At 46.2% G+C, this 17,102-nt stretch overlaps 1 protein-coding gene across 22 annotated transcripts in view; it reads right to left on the bottom strand.

Moving 5' to 3' along the window:
- Positions 1–17,102, bottom strand: part of trol (terribly reduced optic lobes) — a 64,815-nt gene that overhangs the window by 47,307 nt on the left and 406 nt on the right. The window lies entirely within an intron of this gene.

The following is a 17,102-nucleotide window of genomic DNA, read 5'->3' as shown; positions in this document are numbered from 1 at the left end:
AGTCTGAAAATCGCCAAGCCAGCTCCTATTCGACTAATCTCGTTCAAGGTTCCCATCCAGAAGTTGTTTTTGGCATAATGTTCCTTCTTTCCCGGACCCGTAAAGCGCGAGTGACGACGCTCTTTTCAACTGCAAGAAGATAGCGGACAAGTTCCGCGTCCGACTCGCTCGGGGGTGGAACAGTAACTTGGGTTAAAGTCCGGCGCCTTTACATCATCGCCTTTAGGTCGCTCACTTGGCACATGGCCACAATCACAGACAGTTTCTTACTCTCTCTCTCCTCAGTTTTCCCGCCTGAAGAGTGGCGTTCCCTGGCGACAAATAACGAGACTAAAACTAGGAGGATAGACAAGCGGTACCCTGGAATGGAAACCCGCATCCCGTTCTTGGCTACTCCGGAGTTAAGAAAAGTCCTTGAATGGAGTCTATCTTCATCGGTGCGGCCGACGACCCGGTGGCCAAGAAGGGAAGGGGTCGGATACGTGTCGGCACCACCAACCCGAGGAAATATGGCCTTTATAGAGAATAGGGGATCGGGTTGCTGTTCCGTCCCTCGAATGATGGCGCGTTCGTCTAGCGGCGGTCGGAATAAATTGGTGGTTTTATTTATAAGACATCAATGGAGTGTGAGGAGGCTTAATTTAAAGCTGACAAAAATGACATTGAAAGATGAGTTTAATTGTTTCACGACGAGTGTCTCGCCATCTCTCGGAATGCCTTGGAATTTAGTAAAAGAAACGAAGCAAGGTGACACGCAATCAATCGAGACTCCCGCCCGCATGCCTCGGGGTCGGAGGGATTAGAATTTGTCGCTATAGAAACACGTTGGTTGCGTCTCATTTGAATTTAGATGAACTTGAGGGGAGGGACTGCGTGCCGCTGAACAAAGTCATTCCTCCAACTTCAAGAATGCGAGACAGACAGAGAGTATCTATAGCTAACTTTTTGTTCGTTGATTGCGAATTCAACTTGGCCTCAAAGTTAGTTAGCCCCGCTTCGAAACGACCTCCGCCTTAACTTTCCAATCATCAACTCGTTTTAGCAACTTTAGTTCGGGGGAAGGTAGGGTTCGGGTTGGTCCTCCCGTTGACGGGTCACAGTCCGAGCGCGTCTTTAACCACGCTCAACGTGACAAATCGATTGGCCGTTTCGATTTACGGACTACTTTTAAAGTCCATAAACAATCCCCGATGAACCGGGTGAACTCCGCCGATTAAGTAGTTAATTGGGAGCGTAAAAATTGAAGGGCACCGAGGCTCTTAATGGCGTTAGTGGCCGTGTATCGGTGACCTTACATTGGAGAGAAACCACCCTTGGGGCGAGAATTCCTCTCTATCCATAATGTATCTCCGCCCATGTCATATTTAGCCCACGAGGGTGTTAAGAACATACGTTCATACTCCGACGCAATTTACAAAACCGGAAAGATGAAGAAGAAGAAAAAACAATTAGAGGCGTCTTTAAATTCCACCGAGCTAGGGAGAGAGAGACAGAGCGCTCTGTCGAGGATGGTGAGAACGTAATAACATAGATTTTTATGGGAGGCCAACTCCAAGGTTCGGAATTCGCCGACGGATAACGGTAAGGTTCAGTCGCGCGTGAACGCCCCCACGCGCCCACTCGCGGAATGACACTGTTCCCCCGTATAGATAGAAAAACGAGAACCATTCCTTTCTACAAAATTACGAGGATTTCTTTTTTAAGACGCGCGGGGCGTTTCACTGGCCCTTTAAGTTCTTCGTTGACGGAAATATATTTTGGTTGGATTTTGGCGGTACACGTCGATTCATTTATTTTTCTACATTCCCACGACGTTCAAAGAACAAAGGCCGTCATCAGCCATTGTCTATCCGCTATTAATAGAAAGCCAGCGCACTGTTCATCGAGAAGGACAGAAACTGAAGTTAGCAAGCTTGATACGATTTAGCAGCGGCGGACGTTTTTTTATTGTCTCTTAAGTAGGGTAGTCGCGCGGTGGAATGCGTTCACACTCAAATGAAAGGCAAACCTGCCAACAACCAACGGGGAAAGTTGTTTTTCGTGTCTCGTCGAGTGGAACGACCATCTTCTTAAATGTAGGTAAGAAGATTATGGCTCAACTCAGTCTGGAGTCGCAATTACCCTCCCCTACAGTCGCCTACAGTCGAGCCAAGATGGTACACGCCGCGTCATCCTCAAAGTACGCCAGAAGACCCGGAATTATCCACGAAGCCAATAGTCACCCTCCCCCCCTTGGGCGAGATTGTTGTGACAATTAATTTTGGGTGATGGGCCAACAATTTTCTCTCTTTTTTTTAGGCATTAAGACGCGACGAGCCAAATTCTTTGACCCTGAGAGGATGAGTCGATGATCTGGAAGTCAGTAGAATGATAGGCAAAAATTATCCAGTCACTAAAAATGCGTTAATTTAGGCGTACACGTACAACCATTAGTTAATAATATTATTAACTCATGGTAGAACTGAAGAGAAAGTCGGGTTTGTTAACTCTTGACTGGTTCCGAGAGAGATCGAAATCTCCACGCAAAGAAACAAGCGATTTTCGGGCCAAAATAGATAGAATTGTTGTTATTCCACCTCATTATTTGGCCAGTGTTAAATTATGGCCTCCAGGTTTTACGAGGCACGAATAAAACGGAAATTTCAATGCCAGATAAGAGAGAGTGTGTATCTCTTATAAGGATATCTTCCCCACGCCATGCCACGCACGCCCAAGCACGCACGCAACCCATGCCTATATACCCCTGCACCGTAATTACTCGGCCCGTTACGCTAACATAAGCTTCCTTCCCCGCGATACACGACACGAAAAAGAATTCATTTTGGACAACATCCCGTTATACGGAACACTTTTAGTGACCCTTATAGGTACTATTATCTCTTTCGATTAAACAAACGAGCGAGTCTATTTGAAAAATCCAAAAATTTGATACTCCCTCGTAAGAGACACTAATAATCCATTAGATTCGCTTTCCCGATTTAAGCGCCGAGATTAACGGACGGTCCAGACTTTGAAATTGAAGAGATTCCAACGGCGAAACTTAATTTCACTTTGACCAAGGGATACTGAATCGCGCCCTGCTGCTGGCCTTTATAGAAGAGCGAGCCACGCTCCATTCTATAGATAAGACAGTATCCCTTTAAAAAAGGTGCTGCTTGGATTGGTGGGTGGGTGGTGGTGGTGGAATAAGTACAGCTGGGCCTCTCTCTCTCTAAAGGAGGAATTTCCTCGGCCAAAAACCAGAATTTAAAGCCCGCATGGCATTTCTTAAAGTGGAGATGACGCAATCATCCATAATTTGGCACGCCACACCTGACGTCACCCAGATTTCATTCCCAGCACGCGCCTGCAAGCGGGCTATCCAGTCTTTAATACCGAAATATTACCATAAGTTTATAAGATATGTTCCATAAGTGTGTTACTGGTTAATGAGAGCTTGTCATGAAGTGACGTAGGTTAAACGTCATATATTCAGGGTAAAGCGAGTGGCGCCTGGTTAGGCGCTGTCAAAGGCTTAGTACAGACTAAATAGGAAGATGGACTGCAAAACCGAATGTAGTCAATTCTCGCTTCCGTCGTTCTCGAACTAGCTCTCAGTAAGCCTCTAGCATTACGAAGTATAGCTAGTGTCATACTTGTGAAACATATCTTTTAAACTTATGATATTAGGTATTTGAAAGAAAGCGTGTCACGGACACTTTGAGGAATACATTTTCTTTCAGCGTGGGAGGGAGACGACCGGGGATCCTTAGGTACGTTATGGAATTATACGTCAAAAGGAAATGGGGTTTTCTCTCTCTCTCTCAATGGGTGGTTGGCGTACGTCACGGAACCGAGGGGCCTCCCAGAAATAATATAGCCCCACGGGTCAATGATATAAACAAGCTTGTCAGCAAGGCCGAGGTGCCCGACACTATACAGTTAAAATAGCCCCTCGAACTTTATTAAATTGTTCTTTAAAATCGGGACATTTTGATTAATATTAACTCGACGTCAGCAACGGGGGGTTCTTGAGCGTGGGTTGGACGCGTCTCCGTCTTCCCAGCGACATAAATTAACATCGTTATTAACGACGGGAGACAATAATATATGCGGCGACGGTGACGGCGGTGGATCAGATATTTTTGGCAATTTTTTTGCTCGAAACTGGAAAAGTAACTCTTTTTAAAAAAAGGCCCTAGAAATAAAGTGTCAAGGTTCGACTCTCATTTAAATCGAGCGAGATTTACACCGCAGATATCTTTAGATCTCGCCTATAAAAACTATATACTCTACAATTTTGAACCCCAAAAAAAAATTAAATCAAGTTCAAAATAAATTAAAAATCGAAGGAGATTAGAAGGAAGAAAACACGAAAATCCTTATCCGTTACGGGCTTGGATTATCTTTCCCAAAAAAAATAAAGAAAGTTAAACTCGTTTCAAAGTGGCGGTTTCGTATAGAAAAAGTGACTGAAATATTCCAAGAAATTCCAAAAACGATAACAATTTAGCAGAAAAGAGACCGTGAGACCTTGACTAGTTCCAGATGCAACCCTAATCTAAGCAAGTACGCGTCAGACGCGCACCTTTTAAAGCCTATATTCGTTGCGAAACGAGTCCAATTACACCTAAATGATTTCTGGTTTAAGCGATCGTGCTGCGGTAAAACAATTATGGAGCGCCATCACAAATCAGAACTCCGCAATTATTGGACTCAATCCAGGGAGAGCTGGGAGTTGAAGGCGCTATAATTGATCTTTGGTCCATGGGCACGAGCTTAAACGAAGACAATTTGACAGCGTGTTCGCGTCATCTCGTCCTATAGGTCTTTCGCGTCGACAACTTGGATGTCCTTTCAATATCCCCCGTTGACGGACGACGTGATAACAGAAAAAATGAAGCATTTTCTTTGAGCTATGTCTTTGCAGTACCAAAATTGACAATGACAATTTTAGGGGGTGCACGGCCATTCTCGTAAGGAAGGTGGTGTAGCTCATCACAGGCCATAGAGAGATGCACCGGCCCAACCGGATCTCTCAACGTCTTATATGGATCTTTGAAGGCGCGCTTATATAACTTGAAAAGGCTAAAGAGGCCGCGACAAATTTCTTAACCAAAACGATTTTATAAGAGACTTCATTTCTAAAAGCAGCCATTTTTAAAACAAGCTGGTTGCCAGCAGCGAAGCTTTTGAAATCTAAATTGGTCTATTGTCGTCGTCGTTTTAACGAGTTGGCGTCTGAGCCAAGTCTTTCATAGTCTAACCAGGAATGATGACGTTTATATCTTTCGTTTAAAAGCGCACGCTTTTTAATCTGATGACGAGTTTAATAATGGCCCTTTGAAATACGTATCTTTATAGGCCGGCCCGGCCCCGAAGCTTGACGTTTATACCCCGATTTACGAACCCTTATTCTTCAGGATTTGCCAGATTCGCGTTTGCGCCCGCGAGATATTGCATTTGGCTGAAAGCTTATCGTGGCGGCCCTACCATCATTTTGGCTTATTTTAAACTTCTTGGCATAAATAGAAAGAAAGAGAGGGGCTAACCAATACAACACACCCTTGAAAAAACACCATTTGAAAAATTAAAACAAAATCCTCCAATTTCACTTTTCAAACATTTTCCAATACAAACAAACATTTCGCACTCGAACGCGAGTTTCTCGCGGCAGCCTGCCCTGAACTTCAAATCGAGTTTATTTTTAGAGGAGCGCCTTTCAGTTGAGTTGCACTATCCCTTGAAGGGGTGACGCGCCAAAGTGTAATAAAGGGTGTGAATGTTGTAGCGGCGGAGAGATACCTCACTCGGATATGGGAAAGTAGTTTGGTCTGCCTATTTTCAGTGCCGTCGCCGTTAAGAGCCAGTTATTTCCACGGAAAAACTTGAGAAATATAAAACCAACGCGTATCGTCGTCTATGACACTCTTAGAAGGAGTTAAAACGGGGCCTGGGCCCGGGCTAATGTTAGGGGCGTACTTAAGAGTGCAACTGGAATACGTACAGCCCGGGGACACGCGCCATACCAACAAAAAAACGAAGAAGATACGAATTCGCAATCGGAACACGCGCGTGCCGCTCTTTAGCGTTGGCCAATGGGCCATTTCATCTCGAATGACGAGCGCCATTCTCGTAGCCTTTGGCTTCGTACGCCCCCGATTATAATAGCGAGTGCGGGTAATGGCGAGAATCAGATGCCAACCGAAATGGCCCCTAAAGAGATACTCTAATGGAAAAAAATCCCCGCAGCGGAATCCGAGCAAAAACGAAAGGCTTTTTCGAGTTTAGTTTTTACCACCAACAGCCAATAGGTCTCTAAAGCGTTAGCGAGAGGCTGCCTTTGGCCGCGGAACACTTTCCCACTAATAATAATGGCAGCGAAATATTAGGGAACATCATCCGATTTCATAAGCGGAGCGGGATGGAGTTGTCGGGTTGACGGCGCTGTCAGAGGCCGCTCCTACCTGGCCCGCCTTTGTCCGCCAGCGTCCAGTGACATTGTCAACCCGGAAATATTATTCCAAATAAGAGAGATTGGGAGCCATCTGCCGGGACCATTCAGCCTACTGACGATGATTATTGACAAACACCTTCGGCCAAAGTCGATAAAGACCCATGGCCTCCCGGGGGCAAAGGGTCAACTGCCGGCCGAGGGGACAATCTTCCATCTCGCCACTTACACTGGACTGCATGGACATTTGCTCAATTTAGACCTCAAATCCGACAAAAAGACAGACATTCGCCATAGCTATGCAGCGCCAAAAGAGTACAAAGAAGGGTGGGCTTTGGTGTGGGGTACAATAACAATCGTTGTCAATATGATGTCTTTGAAAGAGACACACACACTCCCGCGCTACAGTACAGCGAAGAGTCGATGAGCGGTTGAACAACTTGAACCTTTGGAGAGGCTTCTCTCAGCCCCGGGGCCCGGGCCTCACTCGCTCTGCACTCACTCGCGAAGAAAAGTATTTCTGGAAAAGAGCTCTCGAGATCCATCAGCTTTAAAATAGACTAGCTAGCATCTATCTCACGCACGCGTCGCCCCAAAAACATTCCTCCAGTATAGGGAATAGAACGTGCCAGTATTCATGCGCCCTACTTATGGGGCGGGCGGCAAACTACGGGTGGTTCGAGCAACTTGATCGCTGATAACACGTTCGCCGTCTATCTCGGAGTAAAACTTCCGACTTTTAGAATCATCATCCGAGCGGATGAGCTTGTTGAAATGACGCTCTTAATTGTCGAGCGGGCTTTATTTTGGGACGACAACTTCAAAGCTGGTTGTTTCTGGAAATTGGTCGTAATTCTACAAAGAAGTTAGCGCCTGCCTGGCTTGTCTCTCGAGGATTCAACACGGACGGTGTCCCAATGCCACGCGCTTGCGCACTAGTCTCTACAGTCGGCCAAATAAATAATAAGCGAAATCTCAGCCGAATAAATATTAGCTTTCGACTTTTCCTTCTTCGAAGAAGTCCGTGGTCGTCTTGGAAAGGGTCGAAAAGGCGCCTTCCGCCCTTGTCTAATCCGGGACTTTCAAGCTCGAAAAGAGCAGGGATTTCGGGAGGGAGAAACAAATTTCATCCAAGGATCTCGATACAAAGTTTACGTTTCTCGATGACAAAAGGGAAACAGCCGTTTCCAGCGCGTGGGGCTCGACCAATCAGCAGCCGCCCCGACCCCCAATTCCCAAAAGGGGAAATTGTATACTAAGCCCCGGCTGCTCCAACACAAACGAGCCCAATTCAAAAGGCGATATAATTCTTAGGGAGAAAGTTAATTCCTTCTAAACAAATTAGACCAACTAATCTATACATTTATCCGCCAGCATTTCAACCCGTTCGCCTTTCACGCCCTACCTACAAAAGTATTGGCGAGAACGTGTAAACATTTCAGGGACATTATCTTGGCCCAATATTTTGGGTTTCAATAGGCGTTTTCTCTTGGCGAGTGGAAGTAGGCGACCCCTCGCGTTGGCGCCGTCCGTATTGAAATGGAAGGCGACGTTTTGCAAATAGAAAGAAAAGCGCCATTCTATTGAGACTGGAGTCATTTCTTTCAATTGAAAGGACGCGTTTCCTTTTTGTGTCTCTGCAGGCTGCGTATCATGAGATGCCGCGTACTAAGTGACTAGCCCTTATCACACACACAGAGAGAGAGAGACACTTTTTCATTATTGGTGGTGGTGCGACCAACCGGAAATTGACTCCTCCGCCAGAGACTAGATACTTAACATTTAAAGGGATAATACGCGTGTGGAGGCCGATGCATTTCACCATCCCTTCAATTTACATCCGCTTAACACCCGACTAGAACAACTAACTAACACGACCTTTAGAAATGTTTTGACCGAGAAGTATACGCCAGATTGGAGCGAAATACTGAGAAATCCAGGCCGAAATTATCGTTCCCGAAGAAGTCTGGCACGCCCGAGGGGGTAGACGCTCTCTCTGGATCTCTATGTACACCTGAGTTCAAAAGAGTTCAACTTTGACAGTGCATTGAGTTCAAAGCCTTCGGAACTTACAGTTCAGCTTTGACAGTACAAGACATCTTGTACACCCGAGTTCTCAAGTGTCTACCCCCTCGAGACGCAAACCAAGGCAGTACGCGCTTTCAAAGATAATTTAACAACGGTAAAATATTCACTCGAATCTCGAGGAACTACAACTTCCAGGTTTAATTCACTTCCGCCATCGAAATACGAAAAGAAAGACCGGGGGGAGGGGAGGGTGAACAAGGAGAGGGGAGGGTGAACAAAGTGGGGGAGGGAAAAGGCGTTTAGACAAATTGCGAAGAAATCTCTAATGTTCTCTCCCCCCCTCGCCTGCTTCGACCCCAACCACGGCCCTGGTCCAAGCAAAGGATGAGGAGGAGGAGAAACATTGTCAGGGGAAGAGGAAAACACGGCTTCCTTTCAAAAGCATATCTCGCCGCCACTTCCACTCCCCCTTCACCCCCGATTTATACAAAACTTGGAAAAGAGTTGAGAAAATGTTTCCTTCGTACGAACGTACGGGTCGAAGATGCGCGGCGCCGACTAGTCTAGGCCATCACCCATCCCCTACCATCCCTCACCCCCCTCTCTCTCTCTCTCCATCTTTTGCTCTTGAGCTTCTTTAGCCCAGCCAAGCATCTCGAGCCGAGGACGACCGCGCGCCCCCGCTTCTCTATTCTAACAGACAGATGGAATACCCAGAAAGGAGCTATAGAAGGATATGGGAAGCTATCGTTTATGGGTGTGGTAGCCTGGAACGAGTATTAACCCTTCAGGGACGAACAGACTTTCGGCGCCTTTAATTCTATCGCGGATAAAAAAGTTTCCGCGCCGAGAGTTGGCATTTCGATTTTCGGCAACAACGCTATAGCTCTTTTGCCCATTTTATTTTTAACGCGGCGTTAATCGGCTCGCGTATTCGCCCAATGACGAATGTCTGAAATTGATGTTCTAGTCGTGACGCGTCTATATAGTCAGTCGCCAACGTCAAACAACCTATAGAGGTCGACTCGTTGGTCTAGGTTCGAACAGGCTTTCTATATTCTAATTGTCTTTGTCGATCGAAGCGGAATTCAAAGACTGATCGAAAGCCCGCTGATGGCGTCCAGATTAACAAAGCGCTTACGAAACGCTGAAGCGCCAATGAAAAAAGCCGAGGTTTCTTAGACTTTGTTCCCCCGTTGATGAACAAAGGAGGGAGGGAGCCTAGCTGGTTAGTCGCGATTAAGAACTAACTCGATTTCTCTTCTTTCAACGATATCTCGAGCGGAAAAGACCAACTAAGCCTCAAAGGGAGACTGAAATCGAATCCTATCCCGCACTCAGCATCGGGTAAGGAAGGATTCAATGATGGTCTCACGTCTTTCCTCAACCCTTTAGAAACGAGGAAAGAGAAGAACGGTTGTCACGCGGCGGAGACATAGTGTTTATATTCAATTGAAGGTTGTTCTTTTTAAGCTCGACTGCATGTGGCTTTAAACGGTACGTGAGAGAGGTCGGTCGGAGGGAGGTGCTGGTGCTGGTGGTAGTGGTGAAGCCCGGTATTCTTTCCTTCCCCACGCATAAGACGTTCGCCCACGCTCGCTCAATTCTTTGCAGCAGTATCTTTCGCGCCCACAAAACCATGCATGCCAGCAGTTTTGTTCGAAAAACCACCAAGAACGCCCTGTCCTAAACTCGCCGGGGCAAAGACAGTACACGTCGCGGCGTACGCTTCATTTTCTGTTCCTGTCTTAGCAGCTTCTCGGATTTCGTTCGGCCCTTCCGCCTAAATGATTAATGAAGAAACTGACACGAAATTCTCCAGTCGTAGCGGGTCAAGTTGGACGACCAACTGAACGCCCCCCCCCCTTTCACAACGCTGTGAAGCGACAGGGTTATCGCCTTACTTGGACCCATAAATACGGTTTAAGCCAGAGTGAAATAAGTTTCAATGCCGAACTCTGACCGTATTGGCTCTGATGGAAAATCCCCCGATGGACTTTAGAGCTAACTGGGCCGCAGCAACGGCAGGCAAAGGGGTGTCGAGTATCCAGAAGATCTCTAATTCCAACAGCGCCGAAACTCTTATTTCGGGTTCAATAAACTAGCGCTAGCAACAAGGAGAGCGACCGAGGAGGGTCAGGCACCCACCGAGCGCCCAAAACTTTCTCAACCTAGACGTTAAACAGACGGAGCACCCTTTCCAAGGTTGAACTTTAGCAAGGGCCACTGGCGGGTGGGGGCAACCTTGGAAGGGTGTCGTTTCGTTTGTTGGCGCGGCGGAGGCGTGGGAAAAACAGTGTCTCAATTTCCACGCTATAATTGCGGGCCTCGAGAAAGATAATCTAAGCATTAATAAGCTACGGAGAAGAACTCGTTAAACTGCAACAATTAAGAGACGACATCTTTTTCTTACATCTGCATGCAGGCCTCAAAGCTCCCAGTAACGTCAATCCCTTTTTGGAAAATTTAATTTTAAGGAAATGGAAATTTGAAAAAAAAGGTCCTCGAAAGCAAAATTTTCCGGGGATTTAGAGTTAATCCTTTTGGAAGCCCCATGCAGCGTGCGCCACCAACGCCGCCCCCTCTCCTTCCTCTAGAGAATAAGCATTCCCCAGAACTCGTTCCACGCAACCCCCCCCCCTTACACGTCCCGACTCTGTTGAAATCAAAAGAACTAGCTCGGAATGTTTTTAAAACTGCATTTCCAAAGAGATGCGAATTGAAAGATTTGACCCTCGAGGGTGGGGGATGCCCTCCCCTTTACCTCGGTGCTGAGAGTGATTGCCCCTTGAACGAAGCCAGACACCTTAATCCCAATTTGGCTTTCGATTGAAAATAAATTTCATTTGCTTGAAAAGGTCTAGGGGGTTGTGCGAATACGCGGCTCTTGGGGGAGGAAGAAGGGATTTGCCAAAACATTCTTTGGCCTAAATAATAAATTACGAAACAAAGTTTTAGCTTGGATAAACAGTTAGGCTTAGCGCTAGCTTTCAACGGACCTTTAAGAATCAATTAGAAGCTAAAAGGCAAGCAGCCAGCGGTGGGGGGATACATTAATTAAGGTAGGTTTTTTCCGGTCAGGGGGCTTCTCCCCTCGGAGCTCCTCCGATTGATCTTTCGGGGGGGGGGCGCCCATCGACAAGTTTGGTTTGGGGGAAACCAAAGATTTGTAACATTGAACAGCACTTTCAACTCCAATGGGAGACGCGCCAGTTGACAAACTAGTTAATTCTACACGAGCGTCTCTCAACTACCAACTAGTCCGTTTGCTGGGTGCACCACGAGCGAGTTAACGCCGCTTACGGTCACGTGACCGGTAACTGAAAGGATAAACAATTATTCAAATGAAGCTGCGGGCATTTAGGGGGCGTGATTTTCATTTTGTTGTCCATTCTGTAGTAAAGACGAATTAAACAGCGCGGGCGGGGGAAGCTTCAATTAGCCGATATCCCCGTTTCGGAAAATTAATATCTCATTAATTGAGTTAATAAAGGTGCGGCCGGAATCTCTTTCTAAATCGCCGCCGCCGGCCGCCGGCAGCTCTAACAGCGTTCTTTAATTAACGGATTAGGTTTCCGAGAGAGAGAGAGACAATATCTAATTGGAGGACACTCCCCCAACGTTCCTTGAGAGAAAAAATGAATTCAAAATTCGTGGCTAATTTCGTTTCGGGGCAGATATGAAATGCTTTTGGATAGATAAATAGATGTAAGGCCTAGACCGAAATTCTTCATGAATTATTGATAAAAAAATGAGATGACACCACACCACGAGAGCGACTACCCACGCCTGAAGAAAATTTTATTTAAATTTCTCTTCCGTCTGATGGAAGACAAATTTAAATATTTATCTATCTGGATGTATAGTCGCACCAACAGATGTAGCTAAGGCCCAAATTTTTTTTATGACGAACGCCTTAAGAAATAGACGATGAAATTCAAGTTTAGTCGTTCAAAAATGCCTAATTGCTAATGGAGGGGGGATTATTTCTTCGAACGATGCGGCAGACTCGTCTGTAGGCGAGAGATGCTGGATAACTAAATAGCGTGGGCTATAGGAAGTAGACAGGGGGACGGGGGTGTCTCGCTAGCGGAAGATAACTTTCACTTCCTCCACGCATCCGGAAGTTTATTTTGGATGTCCGCCCGCCGCCGCTCTCTTCCCAACAGTCTTAGACTAATATTCTTTATAGCTTATAGTCTTAAGGAGAGAGAGAGAGAGAGAGAGAGAGAGAGAGAGAGAGAGAGAGAGAGAGAGAGGGGGAGGGAGGGAGGGAGAATGAGCTAAAAGACTATAGCTTGCGTTCCTCAGTTCCTTGAACTTCCGTTTTGGCCTTGGATAAATCACGCATCCAAAGGAACTGGCGCTCAAGAAAAATTGAAATATACATTTACTTCGCGCCTACTGTCTTCGTAAGATTAAACAAGGGGCTACTCACTCTATATCCCCCTCCCTTTGTAAACTGAATGAATCGTTATTTTGGTTCTTGGGGGGGGGTGGCGTGTTAGAGAGAGACCCCCCCCGGGGGACGAGCGAGCGGTGGAATGTATACGTGCCTTTGCACTCTAATCATTTTTCGCGTAAAAATGTGTCGTGAATCTCTTATAATTACAAACGTGACTTTCCCTCGAGAAAAAGAGAGAATGTATTTTGCCAGCAATACATCCCTTTCCCGTTACATTTTTCGCTCGAATATCTTACAAGAGATCGAGTTAACAGCCAGTACTCGCTCGGTTACAATGTAGTCGGTGTCACGGTGTTGGGGACTACTCGATTCGTTCGGCTTGGGATGCTGGAGAAAACGTGGCGCCGACAAAATGCCATTCGATCCACCCCTGCCCGACCACACCATAAGCCACCTTACTCTTACTCTGGCGGATTAATACCCTAGCGTGTAACGGAATACTATACACCGTCCGAAGTTAGGAAAGGCCTTGTTCGAGATTAGAGAGAGAGAGCGAGAGAGAGAGCGAGAGAGAGAGAGAGAGAGTCAGAACGAGAGAGAGAGAGAGAGTGAGAGAGAGAACGAGAGAGAGAGAGAGAACGAGAGCGAGAGAGAAGGCGGACGAAAGTGACGGTGCCACTTTACGAGTTAACGTCTTTGAAATTGAAAGCGAACCTTGGGAACGGAGTTAACTTATATAACGTTATCGTAAAACGCAGCACCCACGTATTATTTATTTTAAACGCGTCATCTCCTAAAATAAAAACGGAGCGACGCAACAAAAAACAGTCAAGTTTCGTCTAACGAGAGACGAGTTAAGTAAGGATACTCCGTGACCCAACACCCATGGCCCGGCCCACGCACCCAATTGCCATTTAGCGCAAATAGAATGTCAGAATCGACGAAACTAAACACTTTTCCCGTCGGCTCATTTTGTAAGCAAATTTGTTCCTCAATTGAGGCGTGGGACGAACTATGCCCATAAAGATAGTAAGGGGAGAGAGAGAGGGGGGGGGGCGCTCACTCTGTCACCGAGACCAAGGCCGCCGCCATACTCATTTCGAGCTCTTAAATAGGCTGCATACTATAGCCTTGAATCTAGCATGTAAGGAGCTGGTAAAAGCAGCAACGCCGAGGGGATCGACGCCGCTTACCTCTACACTATCACATCGGATATCTCTCGAGCTCCTTGGGATGAAGGGGGCAGTAGCGTCCCCCTCGACTTCTCATTCAAGAAAGTATAATTTTAGTCAAGTGGTATTGCTCGCTTATCGCCGAGCGAAGAATTAAGAAAGAAGGCGCAGCTTCCTAAAGTCAAAGTCCGATGGCCCGAGAATTACGACACCACCATTAAAGGGAGACTCAACTACTACGACTCGCCTTCTTCGAGTAATTGCATTGCAAGAGTTGGCGAGAGAAGAAAATTCATTACTGATAACATTTTTTGACTGATCTATAGGTGGTGGTCGAGTGGTGAAAAAAGGGTCAACCTTTTTCGAAAGCGGTTTTAGTTCGTATATAACTCTTTCGGGGGTTATTGAGGAGGGAGCTGGTGTGTGTTTTATCGCGAGGCCTTGGGTTTCGCGGCAACCTTCGATTTAGATAATGAAGCTTCGCTTTTTCCTATCGAAAATTAAAATAAAGATTGCCAATATAAAATATATAATTAATTCAAGACGTTTCTCTACTCAATTTCTACGAGCTGCCACCACCGATAGATAAGACGGAGCTCGTTTCCTTACTATAAGTGTATCGGGTTGCTCGGTTAATGGGAAAAAATATATACATTCTTTCAACAACTAGGTTATAAAGAAGTCGCCGTGGAAAGGTAAAGAGATAAGAAAGGCCAAACCACAATTTCAAATCCCTGCAGTTGACTTTTAAGCCAAAACCTATAGTCGTTCGTCAAGGTTGGCTTAGATTCAATTAAGCTCTATCACGTGGACAATGACGTTCCTTGACCGGTAAGCGACCGACCCTACCGGAAAACCCCACTAACCATACAGACTGCATGATTTATTAAAAGCAGCCAATAAATCTTAACCCGGGGGGGGGGGGAAACAATATTGAAAACAAGAAAAAATGACTCGAAAAATTCAATTTTCGAGAAGGGGGCCGCGAATGTATTTTAAAAGCGGAACCGGTTTCGGTGTTATTCCACCCTCGGCCAACTCCAACTCCAAGAAGAAGAAGCTGAACATGGGGCGATAAGACAGAGCGCGCGGCCCCACCAACCATCCAACCAACGATAATGTAATCGAGATCTTATACGCGGGGTTCAAAGTCAAAAGGCATTAATTAAGCGTTTCAATTAAGGTAAAACAACAGAGGCGAGGCCAGGCCAGCCCTGACTTCCGGTGCTGCTCTTTATTAATCATAGCGCCAGCCACACCGACGGAATGAACCCCATCCCCCCACCGGTTTAAACTCTACGGTACATTAAGACCAGGGAGTACTTAATTTCAGATAGTAATTAACATTTCTATCTGCAGCCGCGTGGCTTCGGGCAAATTAATAAATTAAAGTGCGAACGAGTCAAACGACATTTAATTACACGAGTTAAATATATTTTTAAAAGCTCAAATTTATCCCCTCTCTCTCCTCCCCCGTCCCCCCGTCATGGCGTCGAGTGCTGTCGGTAAAATGATCGAAACCATTAAAAATAGCAGCCTTTCTATTTTTAAAATCAAAGAAACTGTCCCAACGAAGGCTAGCCCCCCATTTGTCGTTAAGGAGGGGGGACGGGGGTTTAAAATTTCATGGCAAAGGCCACCCAAGAATGTGGAAGCAAAAACTAATTAAATGGGAATTTGTCCGAAAGGTGGGGGGGGGCAATTAAGGGGAAGGCTTAACATGTCGTCCCGCGTCTCTCTCTCGGCTTTCAAATTGGCGACAAAATATGTCTATAGATAGTCGTGACTAGGGTCTTTTTTTTGAAAGCGCTGACGTCAGTTAGTCAGTCTTTAAACGAAGAAAGGTATACTAATATCGGGAGGTGGGAAATTATTTGTCCGCCTACGCTTTCGCCTTCCTTCCTCTCAGACACGAAATCGGATCAGCTCGTTCCCCCCCCCCCAAGGCCCGTTATTGCTGACATAATTCATCTCCCACCGGCAACGGGATTGGGGAGGGTACACTAAGGGGTACAAACTTCAAAGACTTAGTAAAGTTTCTATAAATTGCGAAATTGGGTTAATGGTTAGGATCCTCCTTCCCCTACCTCATCCCACTTATTCTTCAAAAAGACACATATCAGGCAGGCCCGCTCGCGGCGAATAAACTTTGACTTTCCATTAAAAAGACGCCGAGTACTTGTCTTCGAGGACGGGACCAAAGGTCACCCTCGATGGAAGGACAGACATTACATTTAAATCCTTACACGCATTCTACAAGAAATTAGAGAACAACCGCGGAGAACAATTCTCGCCACTCCCTTACAAAACGTTTGCACGCGGGCGTCTCGAGACAACTTTGACGTAGCTACGCTAAAGGGACGGGGAAACCTCGAGTGACTGACTTCTATAAGGCGCCAATTACTAGTAAAAAAAGGAGTATACTAATTGGCGGCGTTTATAGAGAACTTTGTCATTCATTTGCATTTGACGACGGCGGGTCTCCAAAGACGTTCTTTCAAAAATCGAAAAGAAAGGAATTAGGATGGCGCCGGTAACACTATATGTACACGCGTGTCTTTATAAAAGACTGGTTGCTCGCGGGCGTAGAGTTGTTTTCACGGCGTTGACTGTCAACAAGCCAATTTATGACGATCGTTTCACCGCCCCTTTAATATTTCAGTATCCGAGCGCTCCTTATAAAGGTATACTAGTCTCGAGCGACAAACTGCAGAGTCGGACACTCGAAGTCTCAGCGCCACAGATAAGAGCAGTTGGATAAGAAAATATAAGCCTATCTAAGATTAGCCAAGAAATCATTTACGGGACTAAGATTTGTCCCAGCGGTGGCGACGGCAACAAATTACTCGAATTGAGGCCACAGAGTCACTTTCCAACAAAGACAATACGCAATGAGAGGGCACGCTGACATAGTACTACATCGCACGCGTCTAGCCCGGAAACACCACTCGATCTCGAACCAAATGAACGAGATTCTGATACAATCTAGAATAGGCCAAAACGATAAGAGGCCCGCGGGCCATTGGATCAACAAGTCCTTATTGGCGCGCGCGCTCGCGTCTTA

Source organism: Phalangium opilio, unplaced genomic scaffold, assembly GCF_054372755.1.
Source record: "Phalangium opilio isolate 3A_F unplaced genomic scaffold, DU_Popi_V2 ptg000017l_1, whole genome shotgun sequence".
NCBI lineage: Eukaryota > Metazoa > Arthropoda > Arachnida > Opiliones > Phalangiidae > Phalangium > Phalangium opilio.
The sequence above is the reverse complement of the archived record's forward strand: the minus strand, read 5'-3'. Positions and strand labels throughout refer to the sequence as shown.